This window comes from Macadamia integrifolia, unplaced genomic scaffold, assembly GCF_013358625.1.
Source record: "Macadamia integrifolia cultivar HAES 741 unplaced genomic scaffold, SCU_Mint_v3 scaffold2103, whole genome shotgun sequence".
In the NCBI taxonomy this organism is placed as follows: Eukaryota; Viridiplantae; Streptophyta; class Magnoliopsida; order Proteales; family Proteaceae; genus Macadamia; species Macadamia integrifolia.
Genome location: NW_024868511.1, coordinates 83022 through 92490, shown reverse-complemented (window position 1 = coordinate 92490; position 9469 = coordinate 83022).

Here is a 9469-nt window from a genome sequence, read left to right as displayed (position 1 = left end):
GAGGACGCCCTAGTAAGGAGGAGTGATCTTATATAATTGGAATGAACTAAAAAAGTTAGGGATAGACCTAAAATTATGGCCATAGGTAAAATGCTGAAAAATAACATGCACAATCGTGGTATTATCCTAAGTATAACTTTGGATAGAACCTATTGGAGGGCTAGGATCTATGTAGCCGACCCCACTTCAATGAAATCTCTTGACTTATTGGGTTATTACCTATTTCCTCTAACTCTCATTTTTTTTTTTTTTTCTTTTTTTTTCTTTTTTATCTTTGTAGTTAACCCCATTAAGTATGGATTGTAAATCAGTAAAATTTTGTATCTTGTATTCATGTAGGAAACCCATATAAAGACACAAAATTGGACATCCATACAAGGTAAGTTTATAGAAAGAAAGAACTTTATAGGGAAAGAGAATATTACACAAACCTATACAAGGTAAGTTTATAGAAAGAAACAACTTTACAGGGAAAAAGAATATTACACAAATATAACAGCTATACAATGAAAGGATTGAAAGAATCCTATCCTTTCATATAACAGCTATACAATGAAAAGACTGAAAGAATCTTGTCCTTTCTCTTTACATTCTCCCTCAAACTGATGTTGGGTGGACAACAAAAGTTTGGATGCAAGATACCAATGACGAGCTAAAGACATAGCTTTAGTAAAAATGTCCATAATTTGATGAGCAGAAGCTATGTAGGGAAGAGAAATAAGGTTATTAAGGAATTTGTCACGAATGAATGACAATCAACCTCAATGTGCTTCGTGCACTCATGAAATACTGGATTGGAAGCAATGCGAATAGCGCTAGTATTATCAACATAGAGAGGTGTTGGCTTCGAAAATGAAATAGAAAAATCTTTAAATAACTCATGAAGCCAAACAATCTCATTACAAAACTGATGACATGGAACGATATTCAGCCTTTGCAGATGAGTTGGAAATGTATGATGCTTCTTACATTTCCAAGAAATAAGAGATTCATCAAGAAAAACACACCATTCTAAAGTAGAGCGCCAAGAGTCAGGATAACCAACCCAATCAACATTAGCATAGACATGCAATTTAATTGAAGAAGAGGAGGAGAAAAATATCCCTTATGTAGCTATACCTCGCAAATAGCGAATAATGCAGTGAGCAGCGGTGAGGTGCAATTGGCAAGGTGACGAAATGAACTGGCTAACAATATGGATAGCATAAGAAATATCTGGACGAGTCATAATAAGATAGATGAGACTTCCTACAAGCTGTTGATATATAGTAGGATCAAAAAGAGGTTCTCCAGCATGCTTAGAGTATTTGACATTAACTTCCATAGGAGTATCCACTTTCTTGTCATCAGTTAAGTTGGCCAATTTAATCAAATCTTGAACATAATTATGTTGGCTAACAAAGTAACCCCGTTTAGAGTAGTGAACCTCGAGTCCAAGAAAATATGTGACAGGACCCAAATCCTTCATCTTAAAGCAAGAACTTAGGAGCGACTTCAATGTGATAATAGCATCAATATCATCGCCAGTAATAAGAATGTCATCCACATATAATAGAAGAAACGTCATACCCTTAGGAGAAGAATGGAAGAACAATGAGTAATCATGGTAACTTTGAGTAAAACTAGCATGAATAACCAATGCTTGAAAACGTTCAAACCAATCCCTAGGATCTTGCTTCAAACCATAAAAGAATTTCTTTAGTTTACAAACCATCGATTGATTATATGAAAGACCAGGAGGCGGGTGCATATAAACCATTTCCTTCAAATGACCATGTAGAAAGGCATTCTTAATGTCCATTTGAAATATAGGCCATTGACGGACAACGAAAAGAGCTAAGACGACACGAATGGTGGTCATCTTAGCAGTTGGAGTAAAAGTCTCAGAGCAGTCAATATCATATTCCTGTTCATCTCCCTGAGCAACTAAACGAGCTTTATATCTATCAATAGAGTCATCATACTTGAACTTCACAGAATATACCCAATGACACCCAATAACTGGAGTATTCGAAGGAGTAGGCACCATATCCCAAGTATCATTTTCCACTAAAGCATTAAGTCTTGAGTCCATAGCCTCTTGCCAACAAGGAATACGACATGTCTGCTGGTAAGATTTAAGAAGAGAAACAAGATCTAACGAGAAAAAAAGAGAAGTAACGGGATCCAATGGAGCAAACAGAGCAAATGAAGTATAAGGATCAAGAGAAGTAAACAAAGCACTAGAAACATTAGCTGAAAATTCATACAAAAAAGGAGGCTCAGAAACCCTGGTGGAACAATGTAAAACAGGATCAGAAGAAGAAACCATAGGATTAGTAGAATAAACATTAGTGGAATAAATATTAGAATCAATAAGAGTTACCTCAGAATCAGAAGCCGGTGAAAATATATGATTGATCAGAAGATTCAGAACCCGACACTGAAGGCATAGGTAGGGGCATCGTTGTTGAAGCCATTTGTCATTGTCGGTGTTGATACACTTGAAGAGGAGCAGAAGAGGAGGAAAGGACATCAAAGAGAGGAAGAAAAGAAACAGAGGAAATAGGACAACGCATAATATGAGTATAATAAAAAATATGTTTCATGAAAACAACATGACAAGAGATGCGCAAACGACAAAGAGATGGATCACAACATACAAAACCCTTATGCACATAACTATATAGCCCCCAAAGACACACATTGCAGCCTGAGTAGAAAGCTTGGTTCGTTCATATGGAGGTAAATGAACGAAACACAAACAATCAAAAACCCGAAATAAAGAATAGTCAGGAATAAAACCAAACAAACAATAATACGGAGATTGTTTGTGCAATACAGAAGATGGAATACGATTAATGAGAAATACTGCAGTGGAGACCGCCTCAACCCAAAAAGTCACAGGAACATGAGAGTCTTGAAGTAATGTCCGAACAACTGCAAGAATATGAAGATTTTTGCATTCAAAAACCCCATTTTGCTGAGGAGTTGAAGGACAAGATTTTTGTGGTAAAGTACCTTCTTGGGATAGAAATTGAAGAAAAATATCATCAGTGTATTCACCACCAAAATCAGATTGAAACACCTTTATTTTTGAGTTAAACTGTGTGTGAACCATAGAAGACAGTTTTGTAATGTTCAAAAAATTCAAATTGTTTACGCATAAAATAAATCCATGTGTATCAGGTAGCATCATCAATAAATAACAAAAAATAACGATATCCCAACCGAGACAAAATCGGCGTCGGTCCCCAAACATCACTATGAACAATATCAAACGGAGCAGTGCTAATAGAGGAGTGAGAAGGAAATGGTAAATGCGTACTTTTACATAAAGAACATGTCACATATAATTTTTCCACATATTGCAAAGAAGAAATTTTGTTGGGTAAGCTACCGTTACGAAACAAATACTCCAGTCTGTCATAATATAAATGGCCTAAACGGTGATGCCACAGATTCCACAAATTATTAGATGAAGTAAAATCCGAAGAGGAAGAAACAAAAAAAGAGAGGAATTAGGCAAATAGGAAGGAGGAGAAGACATGCTCTTCGATTTTTCAAATTCCAACGCAAGCAAAACCAATTTTACGCCCCTTTGCTATCACCTTCCCAATGCACGGGTCCTGAATCACACAACCATGAGAAGAGTAGCAGGAACATTGTTTTTCTCAGAATCAAGTGAAGAGGGTGCAGAGACTGGTGTTTCGGAAGCCTAATAAGCCCTTGGTTGAACAGTACATGGACTAGAGGTGAAGGTTCTTGGTGGTTTCACTTTGCATTCAGAGATAATATGACCATCTTTCTTACAATAAACACAAAAGTTGCGCTTCTTGCAATAAGAAACAGTATGACCAGTAGCCCTGCATTCATAACATTGAACATGAGAAAAATCACGAGAGGAAGGCTTCGATTTGGTTTTGTTGGCGAAGAACATCACATCATCCTTCTTTTGGTTAAAGGTAGTTTGAGTAGTAAGTCGAGTCTCTTCCAGAAGCAACTTCCCAAAAAACAAATCCATTTCAGGTAGGGTACCCCTATGGAGAATGTTAGCTCGAACAATCTCATAGTCAACTCTCAGTTTCATGAAAAAATGCCTAACTTTTCTTTCAACATGTATTTTATGTAAAGTGTTAATGCAACAATCAGATAAATCGGAAGTTATATAAGCATGTTCATACTCATTCCATAAATTGAGGTAACCAGCATAATATTCCTGAATACGCTTCTCTCCTGACCATATGAAATTAAATCGTTTTCAATTTGAAATTTTCTGGCTAAATTTGATTGCTAATAAGCCCGTTCAAGATATGACCACATCTCATGAGCCGTGGAAAAATTGCGTATAGGAATACCAATATGCGGATCAATAGTACCAAGAATCCAAGTAATAATCTTAACATTATCAATCTTCCATTTAGCCAAATCAGATGACTTGGAAGGATCAGTAACAGATGGTTGGGACGTCGAGCCATCGATATAGCCCCACAAGCCTTTCCCTTCCACGAAAAATTAAAAATGAAACCTCCAAATACCATAGTTTTGTATCATCGAATTTAACTGACAATATCTTAGATTTTTCCATTTTGCAAGAACAAATAATGAAAAAATAATAATAAAAATAAAAATAGCAGTCAATGAAAAGAGCAAGAGACATAGGATGGTACTATAGCAAATGGGTATTGGGTGGCAGAAAATAGGTGGCAACAAAACAAATTTATATATATATATATATATATATATATGAGAACTAGTAAGTGAGGAAGGACGGTACCCATGATAGTGTTTGGTTGGAGGTTGAGATTAATGGACAAAGGGTAGCGGAATTGAATAAGGACTGTTCACAGAGGCACGGATTGCTCACAGGACAGCGGAGGATTGGAATTGGAGGATCGGAATGCTTGGCAGAGGCTGAGATCTGAACTCTTGCTGTGGAGATGATCGGAATGCTCCATAGATTCTAGAGAAGCCTCTGATACTATGTAAATCAGTAAAATTCTGTGTCTTGTATTCATGTAGAGAACTCATATAAATACATAAAATTAGACACCCATACAAGGTAAGTCTATAGAAAGAAATAATTTTACAGGGAAAAAGAATATCACACAAATATAACAGCTATACAATGAAATAATTGAAAGAATTCTATCTTTTCATATAACAGCTATACAATAAAAGGGATTGAAAGAATCCTATAAAATCCTATCTTTTCATAACAGCTATACAACGAAAGGATTAAAAGAATCCTATCATTTCTCTTTACATGGATGAAACTTACTTATTGTTATTGTTATGCCTCGCCGAGGTGTCATGCAATGTAGCAGCTTTTTTTTTATTTTTCTCCTCTATAATTTGAAGAAAAAAAAAGTTTCTTACTTCGGATGGCAAGGGTCATTTCGTCATTTCAGTGCAATCAAAGTGTAAGACAAAATTTGCATCTTTTGCTGCAGAACTGTATCCAATTAAATACAAGACAAGTAAAGGTATTAATTAGTAAAAGGACAAGTAGGACATGCAGCCTACATGAAATTAAGTCTGTGGACCACTTCCGTCCCGTTTGCTACGGTGTTACCGTATGCCAAAAGGATATAGCACCCCTTATTTTTTAAAAAATTTCTATTATCGATCGGTTGATTTATGTTGGCACGAATTGGGATCAGGCTCACTTGATTCAAGGAATCCCATTCTTCAAACCTTGGGTTGAGGATGTTAATTTGTAACCAAAATCGTTTATCGAAATCGAATTATAGAAATCATAAAACCATTGAGTAAATGATGTGATTATGGTTTTAAGTTTCAGGCTGATTAGCTAAATGGATCGGGTTGGTTTTAACCGCAAAACCCATTGGTTTCAAATCGTTTAAACCGAACCATTTAAACCTTTTAAATCGATCTGATTAATCCATATAACAATTAAATAAAGTAGGGACAGTAATCCATATAACAATTAACAATTATATTAAGTGTCCATCCTGCTTTGGTATGATTTATTGCAATTCAGTTCAAGTTTAGGCTTTAGATCATGAACTTGTAATCCATGTATGTTACTATGTTATTATGTTATCACAGATGGGGTGTTTTGGATGAACCACCTGTCATTTTAATATTTTATGTTGTAGATAGCTGGATTTGGATGTTGTATGATATTAGTTCTATATGTTTGAGAATGACCATACAAAGAAATAGCACTAGATTATCAAATTAAGACATATAGAATCTGTTATTTGTGGTTGTTAATTATTTTTGGATAAGCTTATGATTTTCAGTTTAGAGATGGTTGCAAGTTATAACAAACCGATTATGAACTGTTTTACAAACCATATGGAATAAACCGAAATCGAAACCATTTAAGACTGTAAAACCGACACCGTTTAGAAACCATGAAAATCAAAATCGTTTATTAAACGGTCACGGTTTCAGAAAGTAGAACCGTTTGGTAAATGATGCGGTCATGGTTTTAGTCAAATAAATGTGAACCGAACCAATTAGTACCATTTAAACCAAAATCAAACCGATTAACACCCTTACATTGGGTGGACCAAGGGTGTCAATCAGTTTCGTTTTGAGTTGGGTTGGAGTTTTGAAATTGATAGAAATCGAAACTAAACTCATAGTCGAAACCAAAAAAAATGAGACCAGAATGATAATGACCTGATTCGAAATTGGACCAAAGTCGGAACTTCTTAATGGATTGGCTCTAGGTTGGCCAAGTAATAGAAAGAAACTTATTTATTCTGAATGAATGATTGAAAACCTTAGGGTGGACAGTAGAGGTGTCAACCCCTAACCGAACCGGTGAAATTGGATTGAACTGAACCGAAAAAGCCCAAACTGAAACAACTTGATTACTTATTGTTTGGTTTCAACTTGAGATATTGTAGAACTGGTTGAAAATCAAACCACATTAAACCAACTAAAACCACGCCAAATATGGAAAACCAGACTGAAATCTAGGGCATACAGATATAAAACTGATAAGAAATTGATACCAACCCAAAAATCACTAAAAAAAATTTTCCTTTCATATATACATGGTAAACCGAACCTAAATTGGACCGAATCCAATACCAAAACAATAACCAGCAGCTGATTAGAGAAAATCAAACTAAATCAAATCTAAACCAAATCAAAATCGAAATTTTCCTTATTGGTTGAGTTTTGGAATCATCCATTCTCACATTGAAACCAATTAAGTATGATTAAAATCGGATCGAACCAATTGATTGACAACCCTAATACTCAGAATCAAGAATCAAATCTATCCCGATCGATTTCAATTCAACCTAAAACAGAAATCGATCAGCATCAGTCAAATACCATAATATCAACCACTCCGAAAAGACTGGGATCAGCCGATTCGACCCATTCGCTTCGCATTTTTTTAAAACCATACTTGACAGCAGGCACCCGATGGCCGATCCCTATCTTTTAAAAAGGAAAATAAAGCAAAGGTAGAGTCAATGGTCGATGCTTTCGAGTCAATGGTCGGACATTAATAATGGAACTGGGAGCTGGGAACGGTCATTATTGACTCATTGTGACCGTTAGTGCTTCCTCCGTCGTTCCCTCACCGACGCATCGACTCCAAGTCGACACTCTTCTACTCATTTCTTTGGGCCTTGAACTCTGGGGTCCAATTCTGAACCCAAACCAGACTTGGACTCAATAATGTCAGATTGGGCCTCCACCAAGCATGGTCCATTCCATGCCTCACTAATGCCTATGTAAGTTGGGTTCAGTTGAAGCCACCAAAATGTTCAGTTGGGTAGGATTGGCTTTTTCCAGGACCCGGACTCTCTTAAGTGCACCAACTCCTTCAACACACATCGGACGGGTGGGAGGCCTCCCCTTTTTTCCTTTTTATAAAAGAAAGAAAAAAAATTAAAATTAGCTAAGATTATTTACAATAAGACATATAAAGATCAATTTAGATGCATGATCAATGGAAGCCTTTGTGATGGGCTTGAGCTTGAAAATTACAATTTCTAGTCTAAGGGTGTCAATCGGTACAGTTTCAATTCGATTCAAGATGTAATATGTAAGAATCAAAATGAGTTGAAATCAGATAATGTTTATAATCTCAACCGAATCAATTTGGTTTTATCAATTTCCTGTTTAGTTGCTTTTATTTGGTTTATTTTGGTTTATATATGGTCTTAGTAATTAGATTTAACTTATTTGGTTTGGTTCAATTCACTTTTTATGGTTGCATGATACTTGGGAATGTCTCGTATGGTCCTGAAAAAGCAAGACATAAAAGAGAAAATGAGCAAAAGTACATAACTGTAAAAGAAAAGTGAGGAGAGTCGATAGTCAAAGATGGAGGAAGAAGAGACGAAGTGAAAATTGAAATCTTATAACTTGTGTTTTAGCCTTTTAGGGTTTAGTGTGGTTTAGGTTCTATATGGGTTACACTACGTTCAATCTGATTCGGCTCAAACCAATGATTTTTAGACTAAAATTGACAATGAACCGATCCCTCAAATGAAATTTTAATTTCTAAAACAAACCAAATTCTTTGATTTGATTCAATTCGATTTTAAATGGTTGGTCTCAGTTCCAATTCTAAATTGATACCTCTAAATATTACTTCACTCCTTTTATTTTTTCTTTGTATCGCTCCACCATATTGGTTGTGTCCAAAGATATTTTTTAGGTTATTCTTATGATTATTTTTAGTTTTATTTTCGGGTGTTATGTACCTCTTAGGTCAGGCACTTGCAAGACCATATACCAAAACACTACTGTTAGGCCCACATCAATAGCTAATAAAAGTAGTGGTTTTCATTCACGTAAAATAAGATATATGGAAATGAATTTCATGCTCATGTAAAAAGGCATGAGGAGTCAAGATGGTCCCATCAAAGATCTAACAAATAATACTCATTACATGTGTGCATATAAAAAACTATGCAATGCTATAATATATATATATATATATATATTTTTTTTAGGGAAGTACTTTTCTTTCTAGGAGCATAGCATACGCTTGCATTCCTTGAGTTAATCTCTCTCCTCCCACAACAAAGAGATAGATATGTTATTTCATTAGGAGAGGATAGAGATGGACTCAGGAAAGTACTAGCATACACAACACTTTAGATAGAGTTCATTTCTTACATGTTAAAGGGCAAAAGGTTTTTCACCAAAAAAATAAGATAAATCGGGAAGGACTCTTTGAGCCCAAAGTGTAGCCTCTCTCTCTCTCTCTCTCTCTCTCTCTCTCTCTCTCTCTCTCTCTCTCTCTCTCTCTCTCTCTCTCTCTCTCTCTCTCTCTCTCTCTCTCTCTCTCTCGCAACATTAATTATTTTTGAAGAAACTGCAGTGCTTCCCATCACTCTTGCTCTCTTGCACTTCATTCTTTAAACTTCAAATAGAGGGAGAGAACCTATGAGACTTCCTTCTTCAAGAACATTATGGAGGATTTTACCACAAAATTAGAAGTCATTGGCTTTGGCAACATTTATTGACGTCTATTGTTCTCTTT